Source organism: Cervus canadensis, chromosome 28 (genome assembly GCF_019320065.1).
Source record: "Cervus canadensis isolate Bull #8, Minnesota chromosome 28, ASM1932006v1, whole genome shotgun sequence".
In the NCBI taxonomy this organism is placed as follows: Eukaryota; Metazoa; Chordata; class Mammalia; order Artiodactyla; family Cervidae; genus Cervus; species Cervus canadensis.
Genome location: NC_057413.1, coordinates 15,129,193 through 15,148,472, shown reverse-complemented (window position 1 = coordinate 15,148,472; position 19,280 = coordinate 15,129,193). Strand labels below are relative to the sequence as shown.

General features: G+C 43.9%; 1 long non-coding RNA gene across 1 annotated transcript; it reads right to left on the bottom strand.

Annotated features, from left to right (window-relative positions):
- Positions 1 to 1,059: 1,059 nt before the first annotated feature.
- On the bottom strand, positions 1,060 to 4,150 carry LOC122429922. The gene is made up of 3 exons (XR_006266187.1): positions 2,649 to 4,150; positions 2,439 to 2,570; positions 1,060 to 1,387 (listed from the first exon to the last, which is right to left on the bottom strand). It is a non-coding gene; the product is annotated as an uncharacterized LOC122429922 (long non-coding RNA).
- Between the last annotated feature and the right edge of the window lie 15,130 nt (positions 4,151 to 19,280).

The window sequence follows — 19,280 nt, the reverse complement described above, 5'->3', positions numbered from 1 at the left end:
GGAAGGCACTTTTCCATCCAGTTTGTTTTTTTTTAATATTTATTTATTTACTTATTTTTAGGGCTTCCCTGATAGCTTAGTTGGTAAAGAATCTGCCTGCAGTGCAGGAGACCCCAGTTCGATTCCTGGGTTGGGAAGATCCCCTGGAGAAGGGATAGGCTACCCACTCCAGTATTCTTGGGCTTCTCTTGTGGCTCAGCTGGAAACAAACCCATGTGCAATGCAGGAGACCTGGGTTCAATCCATGGGTTGGGAAGATCCCCTGGAGAAGGGAAAGGCTACCCTCTCCAGTATTCTTGGGCTTCTCTTGTGGCTCAGCTGGAAACAAACCCATGTGCAATGCAGGAGACCTGGGTTCAATCCATGGGTTGGGAAGATCCCCTGGAGAAGGGAAAGGCTACCCTCTCCAGTATTCTTGGGCTTCTCTTGTGGCTCAGCTGGAAACAAACCCATGTGCAATGCAGGAGACCTGGGTTCAATCCATGGGTTGGGAAGATCCCCTGGAGAAGGGAAAGGCTACCCTCTCCAGTATTTTGGCCTGGAGAATTCCATGGACTGAATAGTCCATGGGGTCGCAAAGAGTCGGACACGACTGAGCCACTTTCATTTTCACTATTTATTTTTGACCGTGCTGGGTCTTCGTTGCGCGAGGGTCCTTCTCTAGTTGTGGCGAGCGGGGACTACTCTCTAGTTGTGAGGTGCAGTGGCTTCTCTTGCCGCAGGGCACAGGCTCTAGAGCGCGTGGGCTTCAGTTGCGGTTGCCGCACGTGGACTCAGCAGTTGCGGCTCCCGGGCTCTGGAGCACCGGCTCAGCGGTTGTGGTGCGTGGGCTTACTTGCTCTGTGGCCTGTGGGATCTCCCAGGACCGGGGATTAAAGCCTTGTCTCCTGCATTGGCAGGTGGATTCTGCCCCACCTGAGCTTCCCAGGTGGCGCAGCTGCAGAGAATCCGCTGCCAAGGCAGGAGACACAAGAGACGTGGGCTCGATCCCTGGGTTGGGAAGATCCCCTGGAGAAGGAAATGGCATCCTGCTCCAGTATTCTTGCCTGGGAAATCCCGTGGACAGGGGATCCTGGCCGGCTACAGTCCACGGGGTCACAGAGTCAGACCCGACTGAGCAACAGAACACACACACACACACACACACACACACGCACGCACGCACCAGGAAAGGCCACTCCTTCCAGTTTTGATCTCTCTGTGCGTTGTCGAAAAACTTCCTCATTCAATCAGGATTTGTGTCAAGAGAACCAAATAAAGAAAAGAAAAAAAAAGCAAACAGAGGGACTTCCCTGATGGTCTAGTGGTTAAGATTCTGTGCTTCCACTATTGGGGGTGCAGGTCCAATCCCTGGTTGGAGAACTAAGATTCCACATGTTATGGGGCACTGCCAAAAAAAAAAAAAGAAATGTAAGCGTTTAGTAAAAAAAAAGAAGCAAATAGAAAAATAAAATTCATAAGGCACAAATAGGGGAAAAATGACTCAGTCCTCGCAGAACAACTGGCATGGGTCAAGGTGGTGACCATCTGTATGCAGTCCGTATGATATGTGTCCTTCTGGCTTAGAATGGTAAGTGCCTGTCCTCAGAGGGGCCGGTCGCAGATTGCTCTGTAGAGCACTTAGCACATCCTGAGTGCTCTCTGAATGTCGGGGGTGTGAGATCTCCTTAAGGGCATGTCCTGACAGAGGAAGGTGCCATGCAGATACTAGTATTGTTATTCCTTTAGCGCACATTTGTAATTGACTTTCTGTTACACACTGCAGCAAGTTAAATTAATTCAGTATGATTACAGTCATCAAACAAATGCCTGGTAATGACGGCTTTCTTATTTTAGCATTCCTCAAATCACTGGGGTGATACCATATAAGGCTATTTGCTCCATCGTCCATTAATTGGAATGCACGACCTGCCTTCTGCAATGGAGCCCTGCACAGTTTTATAGCAGCCGGACCATGATTTAAGGCTGACTGCTGGATGAATTTACCTGCGAGCCTTCTCCTATTACTCTTGCCATTCCGCTAGGTACAATTTACTAGTTCATTACGGCATACCAGTAGCTGAAGGCAATTTCTACCTGCTTAAAAAAAAAAAAAAAAAAGCAGTGTGCTTTTAAAACCAAAACGCAGGCGAGAACTCTCTCACCTTTCTTCTTTTGGTGCTGAAATGAACCCGAACAATAGGAACTGTGAAGGCCTTCACCTGTGTTTGCACTGGGACCGTCACCCCAAGCATCACCTGCCTGCTCAGCAAGCAGGACAGAAACAGTTAAGTCCCGAAGGCTGTGAGTTAAAAACTGTGCCTGAGAGACGCGCAATGGGAGGCGTCCCTGCCAGGTGTGGGTTTGGGGGGGGCGCGGGTAGCACGGCCAGCTGCTGCCCTCCTGCAAGTCCGTTTCACAGTCAAGGTCGCCTGACCGGTGCCAGCCTCGAAACTAACCCGATTCTGCAGAGGACATTGAGCAATCACACCCTGCAAGTCAGCTGACTGCTGTGTCATCGCTGTTGCTTTCTGCATCACCGCTCTGCCCCAGCCCTGGCTCCTGCCGGGTCCTCGTCACAAGGCGTACAACTAGGCAAAAAAAAGCGACAGTTTGAAAGTGGTCTGTTCCTGCTGCTACCTAGCATTTCTTCCGTGAGGAGCATTTACCTGATTTTAGCCAGGAGCAGAGAAGCAGTCTGAATGCATACGATGGCTTCACACTTGGCAGCGTGCGTTTGCAGCAGAGCAGGTACTGCCTGGAGCCCGGAGGCCAGACCGCCCGGGTTGGAGCGCGGCTGGCTCCCCAGCACTTGTGGGAATAGTCTGTGGGCTTCTCACGAAGCGTGGCGCTCTACCTGCGGGATAAAGGCTAGGACGAAGGAGATGCTGACGCTGCGTGCCCGGCTGGGGCCTGGGCAGGCAGATTCCTCCACCGCACTGATGTTCCAAGCTCCCAGTTCGGGCGGCTCACGGGGACTAGCCCAGATCCCGGGTTCCTCAGTTAGAACACGATTTAAAGGAGAAACCAGACTCACTGACCTAAATCCATCCCAGTCCTCTCTGGATTCGGGGACAGCTGTCGACTAGCAGTGACACAGCCAGCCATCAAGTGGAGAATCTTTGCGACTGCAGTCTGGGTGCAGGTGGAGCCTGGGAGATTGACAGTTTAATTGCAGTCCTCCGATGGCTTCTTCTTATTTTCCCTAAATAATCGTGCTCGCTAAGTTGTACAGTTGCCTGGATTAGTCTGCCTTCCATGCAGTCTTCATCTGTGCTGGTTGGAAATCAGGGTGCCAGGCAAGCCTGTTTAGTGCTGGCTCCTTCCTGCGTGATGTTATTCAACTAGGATGGGTCATACTGACAACAAAGAAGGAAGCAGAAAGCATCACTTTATCTCCTCTTGTGATGTTAGTGGAACATCACTCTTCTTTGCAGCGATTCCCTCATCTGTGTGTGTGGGGGGGGGGTCTGTGTGTATGTGTGTGTTTTAATTCATTGAATCAAAGAGCCTCACAGATATCATCATGAATGTGTGTGTATGTGTGTTTAAAATGATTTTGGGGGAAGAAAAAAGGCAGCCTGTGGAGACAGCGATTTGAGACAGCCGCCCATTTAGGTTACTGCCAATTTGAAATACTTTGGGTTTGTGAAGCCGAGCCCTAAGGGACAAGCTGGGTAACTGAGAAAGAGATCGTAGATAAAGAAGTAAAAATGACAAGCATAATGGAGACTCTGCGGAAGGACCGTCAGAGCATCCGCTCCTGGATGGCAGTTGCACCAGGCTGAGATTGAATAATTCATAGACTGAAATTACCCTGTTTTCACCTTTCCATTTAAACCGGCATGATCTGAATCTCTAATCAATTTCCAAGATAAAGGAAAATGCCAGTTTGAATCTGAAGAGCTTTTGAAAGCAGATGCGGCATCCCTGAGCCTGAATCTTTCAGTATCTTTCACAATTATCCTGTGAGAACTATACTTCATCACGAAGCACCACTACCAGGGAAAATGACTGTGATTACAATAGCAACAATAGAATACCATCAAAAGATCGCTAATTTACCTAATTTGCTAAGACTGACTATATGCTTTTAATGCCCATGGTATGTCACCCTGCCTGGAACCCTGATCGCTCTCTCTCCGGAACAAAAATGAGGCAGTGTGTGCGATACCTCAACATCCTCCTAGGCTTCAATGTCTCTTTTGTTGGGTTTGCATTTGTATGTGTGTGTGTGTGTTTCCAATGCCTATAGCCCAAATGGCCATCTGGGGAGATGGTGAGCCTGTTGTGGATTGGGGGTTGATTCTTGGATATAGGAGAGTGTGGACTTGTTAATTTTTACCCCTTTTAAATTTTAATGTATACAAGCATGTGTTTACCAGAAGGGAGGGAAGATTCTGTTCTGGGAGAGGAGTTTTAAAAATGCAGCCAAGATGAAGTGTTCATCTTTGTTTCTATTTTGAAACAAATGCTGTCTGCTTTCAGGTTAGACAGCCCAGGATAATAATCCTGGGGTCACACGTTAAAAACTTCGCAGGTTGAAAGAAGCTCAAGAAACATCCGGTAATAACTCTGCGCAGCCCCTTTTAAAGAGCATGTGAGTCTGGGTGAGTCAGTGAAGCTCCGGTCCTTGACTTTGGTTGTTGTTTGTGTCTGCATGCTCTCCAGGCAGAAGTTTCACCTAAACAAGTGCTGCAGGTTTCATCTCTAGGGTCACTGAGCCACCCCAAGACAGCAGCATGGCTCTTCAAGCCTCCGTGGAGAACAGACTGTAGTCATTTAATACGTGCTGGAACTTGTAGAATTTGACTCTCACTAGCAGACAGTATGTGGGTTCCTGCTAGTCAAGTGAGTTCAGCTTGACTGTCTAGATAGGGTTTCTGGGATGACAGTCTCTGGTGGTGGGGGGAAGGTAGGGTTGAAAGGTACCTGTCCAATATTGTGAGTTTTTGGCTGAAGACTCTGAGCTCTGGTATATTTCTTAACTCATTACCCCAGCTTTACCCCTCCCTGCACCCCTGCGGATACATTTGTCAGAAGGAGGTAAGTTCTGTTTCTAATTGTTGCTTTAGCCGATGATGTTCCTTGTTGTCTGGTTTCAATGGGTATATGTTTTTTTATGTTGTGCTTTTTTTCCCACTCACTGTTATTCTAATTAACCGTGGGATAACAAGCAACTTTTTTTCCCCTGTTTTTTTCTAAATACAAAGAAAACATGGTGTTTTAAAAAGGTGATTTAAATATAGTTTTTGTTTCCTTTCTCTGAATACATTCAAGGTTTTAAGGCTTTTCAAAGGAAAAGGGGAAATAATTTTACATACCACATAACTTATTTAAAAATAGCAAGAATTCACTGGAGATCAATTGTGTTACCATACTGTTTTTACTGTTTTGTGAGATAGCTCACCTTTTAAATACTGAACCTATTATGCTTACCTTTTGAAAAAGAAGCTTGGCGCTTAGTGACAAAGGACTTTTCACAAACCTACACTTCCTAGATGCCAAAGTGTTTTCTTTTGTAGTAAAAAAAAAAAAAAAAATAGCCTTGATATTTTGCACAAGGTTTTAACCTCCTGGCATTTAAAGCTCTCCAATAGTCAAAACTGGAGCAGAGTAATTAATCATTGATTGAACAAACTGGTGTATAAGTCTGTTATAAGTAGTAACAGGTATCCCCAAATTCTCTAAGAATAATTGGAGATCAGATTTTTGTTGCTTTTTTGGGAATCAGAAACTAATTTTATTTACTTGATAAAGTAGCAAATTTTAAACATAGTTTTATGATTCAAGTATTTGTACTTCATATTCTTGGAAAATAAGGGGTTTGTTTTATTTTGTTAGGATGCGAGTGCCCCAGTATTGTCTTGTGTAAGAGCTTGATGATATTGAAATTCCCTTGTTTTGCCACCAAATAAGATGCAGTATTTAGAGCTGCTAACTTAGAAATCTTGAACTTTAGTATTTCTCTAAAATTAAATTTTCTCTTTATACTCTGTTTAAGTCATCGAATGTACATGATGATAGTATTTTTAAATAAGTTCTTTAGATAAATTCTAATTTATTATTGATAAGCTTTTCACTATGGGTATGTCTTATAATGTTCTAGATAAGTATAACATAGGTGAAAAAGACTACCAGGATAACTTTACAGCTGCAAATAATCTGAAAAATTGAAGAATAAACTGTGAAAGTAGACTGGCAGGGGTTAGTTTTGGTAAATCTCAGATAATCATGGCTTAACAGTATTTTATAACTTTTTTTTTTTTGATGAGCATGAGAAAGATAGGTAAAAAGTTATCCCCTGCTTCCTAATTCCTAACCCCCAATCACTGCAGAGAGTCATCTACAGTTAGAAGGAGTGATTTAAAGTATAAATACCTGGAGCCATCCTCACAGAATCTAGAAGAACACCTCATGCTTTAAGGTAGGGTGGACAAACTTTATCACATAATACCAACAGTCTTTTCTGCAACACATACTGTGGTGAACAGATGCATTTCACATGTAGTCAGATAGAATATTCCTAGTTGACATGGGATTTCTCTAATTAGCATGTGCTACAAGAACAATGGCATAGTGTAGTTTTTCCTAAGTGTTAGGGGGGTAGTTATGAAACATATTTTACCAAGTACCAATATTTCTGCTGTCCTAGACTGCCAGAGAGAAAAAGGCAGGTGAGACAAAAGAAACAGGTAAATAATATCAAAGATAAGCCCTCATATTAGTCAGTGAGGCTTTTTAAAAATAGCATAATCAAAAAGATTGAAAATCTTGTGTTTGTGTACTGGGTCTATGTACTGTCTTTTAAAGAGAAACTTCTCTCTAGTAAGAACATCTTTCCAACATTTGACTGTGAAAAACTTCAAGCATACAGAAAAGCTGAAAAGTACATTTGAACACCCACATACTAACCCCTTAGATTCTATAAACATCATTTTCCTATAATGACTTCATCACATCTACATCCAGCTATGTACCCCTCTGTTCATCCACCAGTTCCAGCTTATTGTTTTGTTGCATTTCAAAGTAAGTTGCAGGCGTCAGTACAGTTTACACGTAAGGACGTCCAGAAGGAGATGCCTGCTGAAGTGTATAAAACTAGAATTCAACATTTGTTTATAGTGTTTTTCTTTAAGTCAAATTTATATATGACGAAGGTAGAATTTTGAAAGCAACATACTATTTTTTTCTTATGCGGCAGTATTTCTTTAACATGATGAATGGCTACCTGCAAAGCTTTATGATCCTGTGTTTTAAAGGTACTGCTCTTATTGTTTAGTTGCTAAGTCATGTCCGACTCTTGCAACCCCGTGGACTGTAGCCCGTCAGGCTCTGCCCATGGGATTTCCCAGGCAAGAATACTGGAGTGGGTTGCCATTTCCTTCTCCATGTAAAGGTACAAATCCCACATTTATGGTGGAGGGAACAAGGCCCTTCCCAGTCTGAATCCCCATCGCCCAGGTGAGCCTTCACCCACTAAGCCTAGGGACCACTAGGAATGCAGCATCAGTACTGGGATGTAGGAGGTTTCAGGTATACAAAGTTAATTTCCAAGGTCTATGCCCATTCTTTGACCAGTTTTCCCTTATTTTATCTGCAGACACTTATAAAGTTACCCTTTTGCCTCTTGGATCATCACCAGCTATTCTTTTACTTGGGTTCTTCTCTGCCTTTCCCATTTCCTGCCCTATTTTTCCCTTTTCCACTTTGTTCTGACTCCTAATGTTTTTTTTTTTTTTTTCAGAACAAAGAAATAAATCTCTTTATTTTTCAAGTCATTCTTCTGCATGCAATTTCAGGGAAATGATTATGGGAAGCAGAGATCGGGAGATAAAGAATCACAGGAATGCTTACATTGATTAATTTCTCTTGGTCATTTATGTTGTAAATATATAAATGAGTTAAGGATTGCCCTCTCAAGACTTCTTCATGAATCCATCTCTTGAATCCAGCCTTGTGGGTGAGATTTTATCCGGTCCTCTCTTAGCTGCATGCTACACCAAACTTCTCTAAGATCTTCACTGGTGCAGCTCCTAAGAATGAGCACATTCTCTCTGCTTCCCAAATCTGCTAAGTTTCAGAGACTCAGCTTCTGGTCACCAGTTCTGGTCCATAACACTTCTATCAGTAGCAGCACAAAGCCCTGCTTCTTAAATTATGTTTCGCCCTGACACCTGGGGAGAAGGCAATGGCAACCCACTCCGGTACTCTTGCCTGGAAAATCCCATGGACGGAGGAGCCTGGTGGGCTGCCGTCTATGGGGTCACACAGAGGAGGACATGACTGAAGCGACTTAGCAGCAGCAGCAGCCTGACCCATCAGGATGAGAAAATCCTCAAATCTTTAGTCCTTTCTAGATGGTTTCTCCCTAGGGTCATCTTTCTTCATTCAGTTCAGCATACCTAAAGTTTTCATTAGATGTTAGATAAAGAGATCATTAGAGCATTGTGACTGGGTCTGTCTTTGACTAGATTGCCGCCAGTTTACCTATTTTTATGAAGTACTAGTTGGTTTTAACAGGCCAGTTTAAAGTTTAGGTTCTGTAATTAGATAGTCCTGGATTGTAATCTGTATTGTCACCTAACTAGCAACATTACTCTAAGTCAAGTTACTCAACCATTTTAAGCTTCACTTCTTCAAAGGTTGCTGTGAGTATTAAATTACATATATATGTAATTTGTATATGTAAATTACATATATATATATGTGCTTCCCAGGTGGCACAGTAGTAAAGAATCTATCAATGAAGGAGACAAAAGAGATGTGGGTTTGATTCCTGAGTTGGAAAGAGCCCCTGGAATAGGAAATGGCAGCCCACTGCAGTATTCTTGCCCGGGAAATCCCATGGACAGAGGAGCCTGGTGGGCTACAGTCCATGGGATTGAAAAGACTTGGACATAACTGAGCACAGCACAGTAGCAGCATATATTATATAATATAGACATATATTTATATATAAATATATAGATTATAATTTATATTTAAACATTTTGTTTATAAATTATATATTATTTTTATATAAATAAAATGTATAACTACATAATATAATTAAGATATTTTATTAGGTATCTATAAAGTATTTAGCACAATGCTTGGCCCCCACTCGGTAGTCAGTAGATTTTAGTGTCCTTATCATCATCATCACCACCGTCATCGTATCAACTGAAGGTGTCATTGTCCTAGAACTCAACTGACTCTCCATCACCCAGTGCTCTCTAATGGATCCTAGCACACTGCCCTCTCTCCTCATGTCCAAATATGCTTATCTTAATGGACTGCCCATTAAATTCCTCCCCCTCCCCCTTTGAAGTCCTAAAAATACCCCTCTCCCCTCTTTCAGTCTGGGGTGGAGCAGAAACAGCCAGTAAACTCACTGAATGACCAAGCTCTTCCAAGTGAGGTCTCCAAGATTCCCTCCAGTGTCCCCCATGAGACTGCCCTCTGTCTTTCAGAATTCTGCTTTACAAAGTGTGAAATAGGTACAAGCACAGGTTTAGTTTAATTTTGACAAAAGGGGGAGGCACAGGGTTTTTCCCTCTAGGAGGGTCAATGGTAGAGTTGTGGAAGATTAATTTCCTACCACATCATCCCTAACCCTTCCCATCCCACAGAACATAGCAGAGGCCCAAGGATATACCAGAGAAGATAACAGCCTTAAGACCCAGCAAGGGGGGCCTCTGCCCTGGGCACCATGTTTTCGAGAGCCATCGTTTAGAGGGTCCTGCCGTGGCCCCTCTGCCGTCATTCCCTGTCACGGCCTTCCCCACATGGCAGAGTCAGTGAGTCAGGGGACACCCCCTTCCAGAGCCGGTGCTTCTCTGGCTAGGAGAGCATGCTGCCTGGAACCCTGAATTTCTGCATCGGCATCCTGGGCCTGCCTGGCTGAGGACAAAGGATGCTGCCAGCGTGTGCACTCCTAGACCCGAGAGGTGAGTGGAGGTGGCTGCTGACGGGGCCGCCTCAGGTTGTCGCCGAGCAGGACCCCATGGAGCCTTCCTGGGAACAGACCCCTCCCCCGTATCCTCAAGTACCCAGATCACAGTGTCTGATGCCCGCTGCCGGAGTTGTTTTACAGATGAGAGAGCCCCCGCCAGATGGAAGATGTTAGGGACTTGATGATCATGGCACGTAGCCCCCACGCCTGCTGGGGGCTTTATGATGGATCACGTTAACAGGTGTGACACCTGCGCCGTCAGCCAATCAGAGAGTTGTGCGCGAGCTGCTCACGGAGCCTGGGCCGCCCCTCCCTCAGCTGGCCGCAAACATGCTTTGCTGAAGCCGAGGGAGGAGTTGAGGGTTTTGAGCACTAGCTGTCCTGATTTCCTTACTTGGCGCCCGCAGTCAACGCTGCTGTGCCCCTCACCACAGCCTGATGCCAGCAGAGAGGCTTCGCCGCGCATGCTGGAGTCGGCCAAGGGGCTGGACCCTCCGGAGGCGGCGGTACGTACCCCCGCCAGGCTCTGGCTCGGAACCCCGGAGCAGGGAAGAACCCCACGTTCCATGCTGGTCTCAGGAAGGAGGACTTGTCAAGGTAAGAGAGTGGGATTTGTTTTATTTAACAGCATATTGGCTCGGTTTGTATCTTTGAAATATTTAGAGATGGCGTGGAGGTCTCTGTCTACGCTCTTGCCCAGACCCTGCTCATGCCTGGGTCTACATAGGAGCTCAGGCCTGAACCTGAGCTCTGGAGGTCTCAGTCCCCCGAAAACCTGAGCTCTGGAGGTCTCAGTCCCCCGAAAACCTGAGCTCTGGAGGTCTCAGTCCCTCCATAACCTGATGGGTTGGCTTGTGTTTCTGGACAAGTCAAGCTCCACTAGTTAGTACGGAGGGGAAAAGGCTGTTTACTAACTCAAATTGAGGAAGCTCATTCTCGAATTGAGGTTTTTTTTAATCCCAAAGTTGTTTTCTTCTTTTAAACATTTGTTTATTTTTGTTTATTTATTTGGCTGCGCTGGGTTTTAGTGGAGGCGTGTGGGATTCTTGGTCTTCGTTGTGGCATGTGGGAGCTTTTTAAAGTTAGTAAATTTGGAAAATATGAAAATTCCATTTTGTATTTACATATAGAACATTCTGTAGGGGAAAAAAAAACTGCAAATGATTCTGTCTCTCTATGGGCATATTAAAGAGGAGTAAACTGGTCTTTTGTATTTGACTGAGCCAGAAAGCCAGCAGCTAACTGAATTAGGCAGGCGCTGGGTAGTATTTGTACGTTAGAGACTGTGAACCCAAAGGCTCCATTTTATTGAGCTACTTAAAGATGTGAATTTACTTTCAAAAGTACTAAATTCAATATTCGGTCCTGAAGAGATGAACTGAAAGCAGAGAAGTTAAGAAATTAATACCTGGTAGTAGGAGAGTACTTGTTTCCTAAAATAAATCCTGGAGTGTATATGAGATATCTATATCTATATATGTAGTTATTATTTACTTATTTGGTTTCACTGGGTCTTAGCTGCAGCATGCAGGATTTTTTGTTGTTTAGCTGTGGGCATTTGGGTCCTTTTATTAGTAGTTGCTGCAAGTAGGATCTAGTTCCCTAACCAGGGATGGAACCCAGGCCTCCTGCATCGGGAGCATGGAGTCTTAGCCACTGGCCCACTAGATAAGTGATATTTTTAAAGTTGGATTTCCAAATGAAAATTCAGGGGACAAAATGAGATTTGAGAAGCAGGGACAGGAAAGATGCCCAGGACTCTGGGTGTTTTACACACAGTAAGTGACAGATGTATTGATGTCATTGAGTCCAGCATAAGACAAAGGGCTAACGTAGTCCCGTCTGGAGCCGGTCAGCCCTGGATTTGAACCCTGATCTTGTTGCTTTATAATCTGTGTGAACTTTGTGAGTTTTTAACACCTCTTCGTTTCTTGGTTTCCTCATGTGTAAAGTAGGGGTAATAGTGCCCTCCTTGTCGGATAAGAACGAGGGTTAACTTAGTTAATATTTGCAAACCAGAGTTTGGGCACAGAGTATTTGTTAAATAACAGAGCAAAAATGGAAGATGAAGAAATTCAAATCGAGAGGTTATTAACTTGTTCCCAGTCACACTGTGAATTAATAAAAGATCCACCATCCAACACAAATATCAGGCCTGTTTCTGAGAGTGGAACATTGCCCAAGAGCTGATGTTGGCCAAAATAAAGTATCTGTTTGTGTCACTTATTAGATGTCTAAAGGGAAAACAAGAACTTCTTAAAAAACTGCAGTACATTATCCTGATGAATTTTTTAAGCTTTTGTTTTACCCTTGCTGTACTTAAATGTTATTTTACACACTGTTATTCCATATTCAAGTTAACTCTTATAATAATGATAATCTGCCGATAATAATACTCTTACAACAATCTGCCAAGACAAGATAGCTTGCTACCTCTCTCTGCGTTGTCTCCTTGAGGAAAAGGGCCACTGCCACACACACACACACCTCCAACCACGGTACTCTGCAGTGAGTCTCAATACAAAAACAATACACATATATGAGAGACATTGGGGAAATGCACAGAAGCTAAAAAGCAAAATAAACCTCAACAATAATCCCAGTACTCATAAAACGAGCACTGATTGATACAATTGTGTGTATATGTAAATTATAAAGATGGGACTTAAATTGTATACCTTGCTTTGAAAGCTGCTTTTAAAAGAGTATATAAAAAAAAAAAAAAGAGTATATCAAGAGCAGAGCCCTTTAATTGCTGTGTGTTATTCCAATATACAATCCTTGGAACATTTAAATTCTTCCAGATTTCTACTATTATAGATGTAATTGGAAACATTAAAAATTTAATGTGGCAGAATGCATTCAGAACCAGCTGGGTTTGTTTCCAGGCTGCGGGTTCATTATAAAGCAACCAAGGTCTTTCTTTCCTCCTCTTCCCAAGGACCTACATGGGGCTTTGAGTCATGGCTATCGGTGCTTTCTTTGGTCCCAGGGGCAAGTCAGTAGGCCCTTGTGTTTTCAAAAGTGTGTGTTCAGGGAGGCGAGTCAACCAGGAGTCCTAGATAGGAAAGCATTGGAGGCTTTGAACTTCTAGAGTTAGGAGGGAAAAGGGCCAGACCGGAAGCAGAAGGTGGAATATTCCAAGATTGGGAACGAGGCATGGGTTTCTCAGGAAGGAGGAATATTCAGGAGACAGTGGTGGCAGCAAGCTTGTGGTGGCACCCTGCAGGTGGCAGAACTGTGAATGGGGGGCTGTGGGGATGCCCTGGGACCGCCCTACACTCCTGTGGCTGAATTGGGTCCAGAGGGTGTGATGTCATCCACAGAGACGTTGACCTTGACTATATGCATGCAAGCCTGAAGAGTAAAACTTTTAGGGACTAAACTGTCTTGCCTAGCTTCTTCTACTGCCTAAGCCCAAGGACTCTCCACAATCCCAAGGGCTGGAAAAGGAAAACTAGAACTTAGAAAAATGATAGAGTATCCCACCAACCCTAGGGTGATAAACTAGACTTTTTTGTTGTTGCTTAGAAAGATGATATGGTACCCAAGTATTTGGGGTACTTTGCATGTATGTTTTGGGTTGGCCAAAAAGTTCTTTTGGGTTTTCTCGTACAATCTTACTGAAAAACCCAAATGAACTTTTTGGCCAATCCAATATAATTTAGTATGCCTGATGATCTGCTTAGGATGAATTCCTAGAAATGAAATTACTTTAAAGAAAAGAAAAAAAGGAGGCTCCAGCTTAAGGGTTTTTGTATATACTATGTCTTATAAGTTTCTGTATTTTTCAAGTCCACCAAGTCCACCAATTTATCTCTCACAATGGATTGTTAGGGAAAGAGGGAAAAGCAAAATTAGTCAAGCTAATTGATCATTCAGTGTAAATTTCCATTTATAATCTACCCCATCTGAGAAGACTTCAATGACTGGATTACTTTATTGATAAGCCCAAGTGATCATTAATCATTAAGTATTTAAGCAAACAACATAAATTTCCACATGAGTAAGTGACATGCACTTTATCAGTTACGCAGACTGTCAATAAATTATCTAAAAAACCCAACTCCTTGGCACACTTGCCAGTTGTATGACCTTGAGCAAGTTACTTCTCTGAGCTTCAGTTTCCCCTTCTCTTAGTAGAAGTAATGGGTAATAATATAATAGGACTGATTTCTTGGAAGTGATTGGGAGAATTAGAAGTGGTGATATATGAGATACACTAGAAAAGTACCTGGCACCTGGTGTGTGCGTGCAAAGTTGCTTCAGTTGTGTCTGACTCTGTGCGACCCAATGGACTGTAGTCCACCAGGTTCCTCTGTCCATGGGATTCTCCAGGTGAGAATACTGGAGTGGGTTGTCATGCCCGCCTCCAAGGGATCTTCCCGACCCGGGGATCGAACCCACGTCTCTAATGTCTCCTGCATTGGTAGGCAGGTTCTTTACCACCAGCGCCACCTGGGAAGCCCTGGCACCAGGTGATCACTCTGTAAATATGATCATCTGAGCAGGCAGCCTGTCCTCGAAGGGAGACCTCCTTCCTGACTCCCCAGTGTCGCCTCTCCCGTTTCTTATATTACGCTCCAGCTTTTCGGAATCACAAGCTCTAACCTTTCCAGGCTCTCATTTTTCTTGCCGTTGTACATGCCACTCATCCAGCTGGAATGACCTCAACCTCCTTCTTTTCCCAGAAAATTCCCTTATCATCGCTCAAGATTTAGCTTCTGTGTTATCCCTCTTCCTGCAAAGCCCTTTGACCTGAGCTGGGCACCCCCTGATGTCCATTTATGAGATGTGCATGCTCAGTCATGCCTGACTCTCTGCGACCCCCTGGCCTGTAGCTTGCCAGGCTCCTGTGTCCGTGGGATTTCCCAGGCAAGAATACTGGAGTGGGTTGATGAGATGTAGCCAAGTGTATTTTAATTGCTTGTCTATGCTGCTGTGCCCCATGCCCAGTTAACCTCCCCAAGATCAGGGAACATGCCCAATTTTCTGTTGTATCTCCAGGGCCCAGCCCAGTGTGGTCCATCATAGATCCTCAATGATCATTTGCTGAACGACTGCATTTGTCATAAGATCATTGAGGGAGGGACGGGCCCATTAATATTCACAGTGCTTTCAAGCATTGCCACAAATACCTCATTTGATTTCTGTGGACCAAACAAGCAGGGGTAATTCCTACTCTTACAGATGTGGAAACTAAGGCTCAGGGGAGTTAGAGCTCTTACCCAAGATGTTGTAGCATGCAGCAACTGAAGTCCAGTTCCTCTCCTTCCTCTCCCCTCTGGGCTGGATTTTGTTTGTTTTGCATTACTCAGCTCCATCTTTCCACAGCAGTCTCTTTAAGACACTGTGTGTGCTTTTGATTAAGGGCTGATCTCTCCAAGTAGGGTTAAAAGAAAGTTGGGAAAGGCAGTGTAACCCCCGGGGACAGGCGAGCCAGCTGGAAAACTGGAGTGGCTGATGAAGGAAAGGAACACAGAAGACCCAGGTTTTGTGCAGGTTCTTAGGTGGGAAGGTGAACCCTGGGGTTGTGTGCCCACCTCTGGGTTTGAGAAGTGGATCAGGATTCTTACTATCCCTTTCCCGGGGGGCTTTAGGCCAACAGAAATTATTTTGAATTTCTTTCCATCGTGCCTGTCTCTTGAGGCCTCGGGACACTTGAAAACCTGCCTCTGGGATTCTTGCCCATGGGCATGTGGAGATGATTTGGCTCCATCAACCAAATGGAAATCAGCTGCTTGCTTTCCTCTGCTGTACTCTGAACTTTCCATTCAGAAGCTCTGATTGATACCTGCTAGTTATCTTTCTTGGTTTTTAGATCGGTGAGGCAGGAGGGATCCCCTCTTGACCACAGTTGCATTTACGCTCAAGAAGAATGAATGCTCTTCAGAATTTCACGCCCCAGATACCAGTAACAAGGGAACTGTGACAGACAATGTTTAATTTTATTATCCCTCCTTGGAGGCTTATAATTAAATGATGCTTTATTAGGAGTGTTGCAGAGTTAAGCTGATGTGTTCTTCCATGCTGCCTTCAATTTTCAGTCCCTTCTGCTTTGTGAGTTTGGATAATGGCCATTCTTTCTATATTATTTTCCAATTTTCCAACCACTCTCATCTGTGGTATCTCATTTGTTTCTTATGACCCTGACCTTGAGCACAGAGAATTTAAACAACTTAAAGTCAGGCGGATGGTGAGCAAGCAGGTCAGAGGCTCAGCTCCGGGCTGCAGATTCAGGCTGTCTCCTCACCCCTCGGAGGATATTTTGACCCGGAGCTATGGGATGCCCAACCTAAGGCTAGCCTGCCAGGTCAATTCATGGAAACATGGATTAGCATACCTTACAGCTTTAAGGCTTCTGAAATCAGATCTTGAAGGTAGCCGTCTGGGAAGGAAAGGACTGAGTGAAGACTCGCAGACCAAATTCAAAGGTAGAGTCCCCCTTTCCCATTCTCATACATGAACCTCGACTCTTCTGGCAGACTAACTGTACGTACACGTTCAGGAATTGTAGTCTTGAGAAAGATTGCATGCATTTCCCATGATGGGCCTTTACAATAAGGCCAGCTGCTAGCAGGAAGACAGTAGGGTACTGGGTGGAAAGCATGCATTAGGGAGTGAAATGGACCTGTCTTCCAAGGCAACTTTGCCATGGACTGGCTCTGTGACCTTGAGAAGTTAGTTGCTCTCTCTGGGCCTTCGTTTCTTAATTTTTACAATGTAGATAATAACAACTACTTTGTAAGGTTGTGAGGGTTCCTGATATCATGTCCCTCCAACACTTACTTAGAACACCAGCTCATTAGTAGATTCTGAATAAAAATCTGTTGCGTGGATGAAATGAATTTGAGATACCTATGGTGCACCTTGCATAGAACCTGGTGAAAACAACCAGGGCTTTCAGCTAGCAGAGCTCTACAGAAGCACTAGAAGTGAGTTTCTTTAAATTCGTCTGTGCTATGCTGTGATTAGGTGCTCAGTCATGTCTGACTCTGCAAACCCATGGACTGTAGCCCACCAGGCTCCTCTGTCCATGGGGATTCTCCAGGTAAGAATACTGGTGGGGGCTGCCATGCCCTCCTGCAGGGGATCTGCCCAACCCAGGGATCAAACTCTGGTCGCCTGCATTACAGGCGGATTCTTTACCATCTGAGCTACCAGGGAAGCCCTTTCTCCAGGCAAGAATACTGGAGTAGGTTGCCATGACTTACTCTAGGTTGGTTGGTTGGTTTAGTCTCAAGAGTCTCTCCGACTCTTGCGACCCCATGCAATGTTGCCTGCCAGGCTCCCAGGGGATCTTTCCAACCCAGGGATTGAACCCAGGTCTCCTGCATTGCAGGTGAATTCTTTACCATCTGAGCCACCAGGGAAACCCAAGAATACTGGAGTGGGTAGCCTATCCCTTCTCCTGGGGAGTCTTCCCAACCCAGGAACCGAACTGGGGTCTCCTGCATTGCAGGTGGATTCTTTACCTGGTAGCTGAGCTACCAGGGAAGCCTAAACTAGTCCAGCAATGGAATAAAAATAAATGTGTATAAAAGAGGTGATTTGTTTGGTTATTATGAAATCAATTGCAAATCTCATTCTGGTCATTTGAGAGACTGGCAGGAAAGAAAGTATCTTTTATCTTTATTTATTTATCTTTTCTAAAGATGTTTTTTTAAATGTGGGCTGTTTTTTTGAGTCTTCATTCAACTTGTTACAATATTGCTTCTGTTGTTTATGTTCTGTTTTTTTGGCCATGAGGCACATAAGATCTTAGCTCCCTGACCAGGGATTGAACCTGCACCCCCTGCATTGGAAGGTGAAGACTTAACCACTGGACCACCAGGGAAGGGCCAAGAAGTGTCTTTTAGACCGTCTTGAAACACAGTTAAGAAATGGGACTTTACCCCAGTCTTTCTCATACTTTCTGGCTGACAAGTATAGGCTAGTTGAAATCTTCAGTGGGTTTGTGAACTTCAGGCCACTGGTACACCAAAATTGCACCACATTTGCAAATCTTTTGTAAGTTCACAATGGGGCATTGTTTTCTCTGCCCCAGGGTATGAGGATTGTCTGGGAAAAAGGTTAGTTGTTGCCATTACGGAACTTGGTATAACCAAGACTCCAGTGCAGCGTTGAAGCAGAAATAAACCATGGACTCTCGACACATTTGCCAAGTAATTTACAAATGTGTTTACTTAAAAAGTAAGCATAACACACACTCTTGTATAATACTATGTCTAGGGAAGTTTTGTGACTCTGCTATAAAATGCCCACACCATATTTAAGTAGGGGCTTCACATTTCCTTAATAGGATCTCAGACCAATTTTTGGCTTTATCCAAATGTGTTTCAGTAAACTTAACATATTTTGATTTCCTGATTTTTACTTACACCTCATTTATCCAGTTTTCTTGACATACCTAAAACTAGTTTTGAATAAGAGGAATGGCATTAACCTTAGAACCTCTAAAAGCAAAGTGCTGTTGGAAGTTTTCCAGTGGAGTAGATGGAGGGAAGAAGGGTGTTCTTGTTTTTTGTTTTTTGTTTTTGGTGTTTCAAACTATGATATAGTGAAACAACTATCATAGACCAAATGAATCACTTGATCCTGTCTCCAGGCCACAGGCAACAGAATGTCTAAATCTTCTAAGACATATAATAATGAATATTTCTCCACTTTAAGAGGTGAAGGATAGAGACACTGCTGTCTGCCTTAGTAATCTGACTAAAGGGTTAAAAACTATTAATACATACAAGTGAAACTTCTTTTGTTATCTAAATAATAAATAGAAAGACAACTGATTAGGCTTATTGTGAAAGACAAATAGATTGATAGACCCAACATCCATTCCTAACACATTTTTCCTTCCTGTCTTCACCGCAAAACCTGGGCAAGTTAGCCAGTCCCTTTCTCAGCTTCTTTATAGAGAGAAATAATGATGCAAATTGTGTGGATCACAACAAACTGGAAAATTCTTCAAGGATGGGAATACCAGACCACGTGACCTGCCTCCTGAGAAATTTGTATGTAGGTCAAGAAGCAACAGTTAGAACTGGACATGGAACAACAGACTGGTTCCAAATTGGGAAAGGAGTATGTCAGGGCTGTATATTGTCACCCTGCTTATTTAACGTATATGCAGAGTACATCATGAGAAATGCTGGACTGGATGAAGCACAAGCTGGAATCAAGATTGCTGGGAGAAATATCAATAACCTCAGATATGCAGATGACACCACCCTTATGGCAGAAAGCAAAGAAGAACTAAAGAACCTCTTGATGAAAGTGAAGGAGGACAGTGAAAAAGCTGGTGTAAAACTCAACATTGAGAAAACTAAGATCATGGCATCCGGTCTCATCACTTCATGGCAAA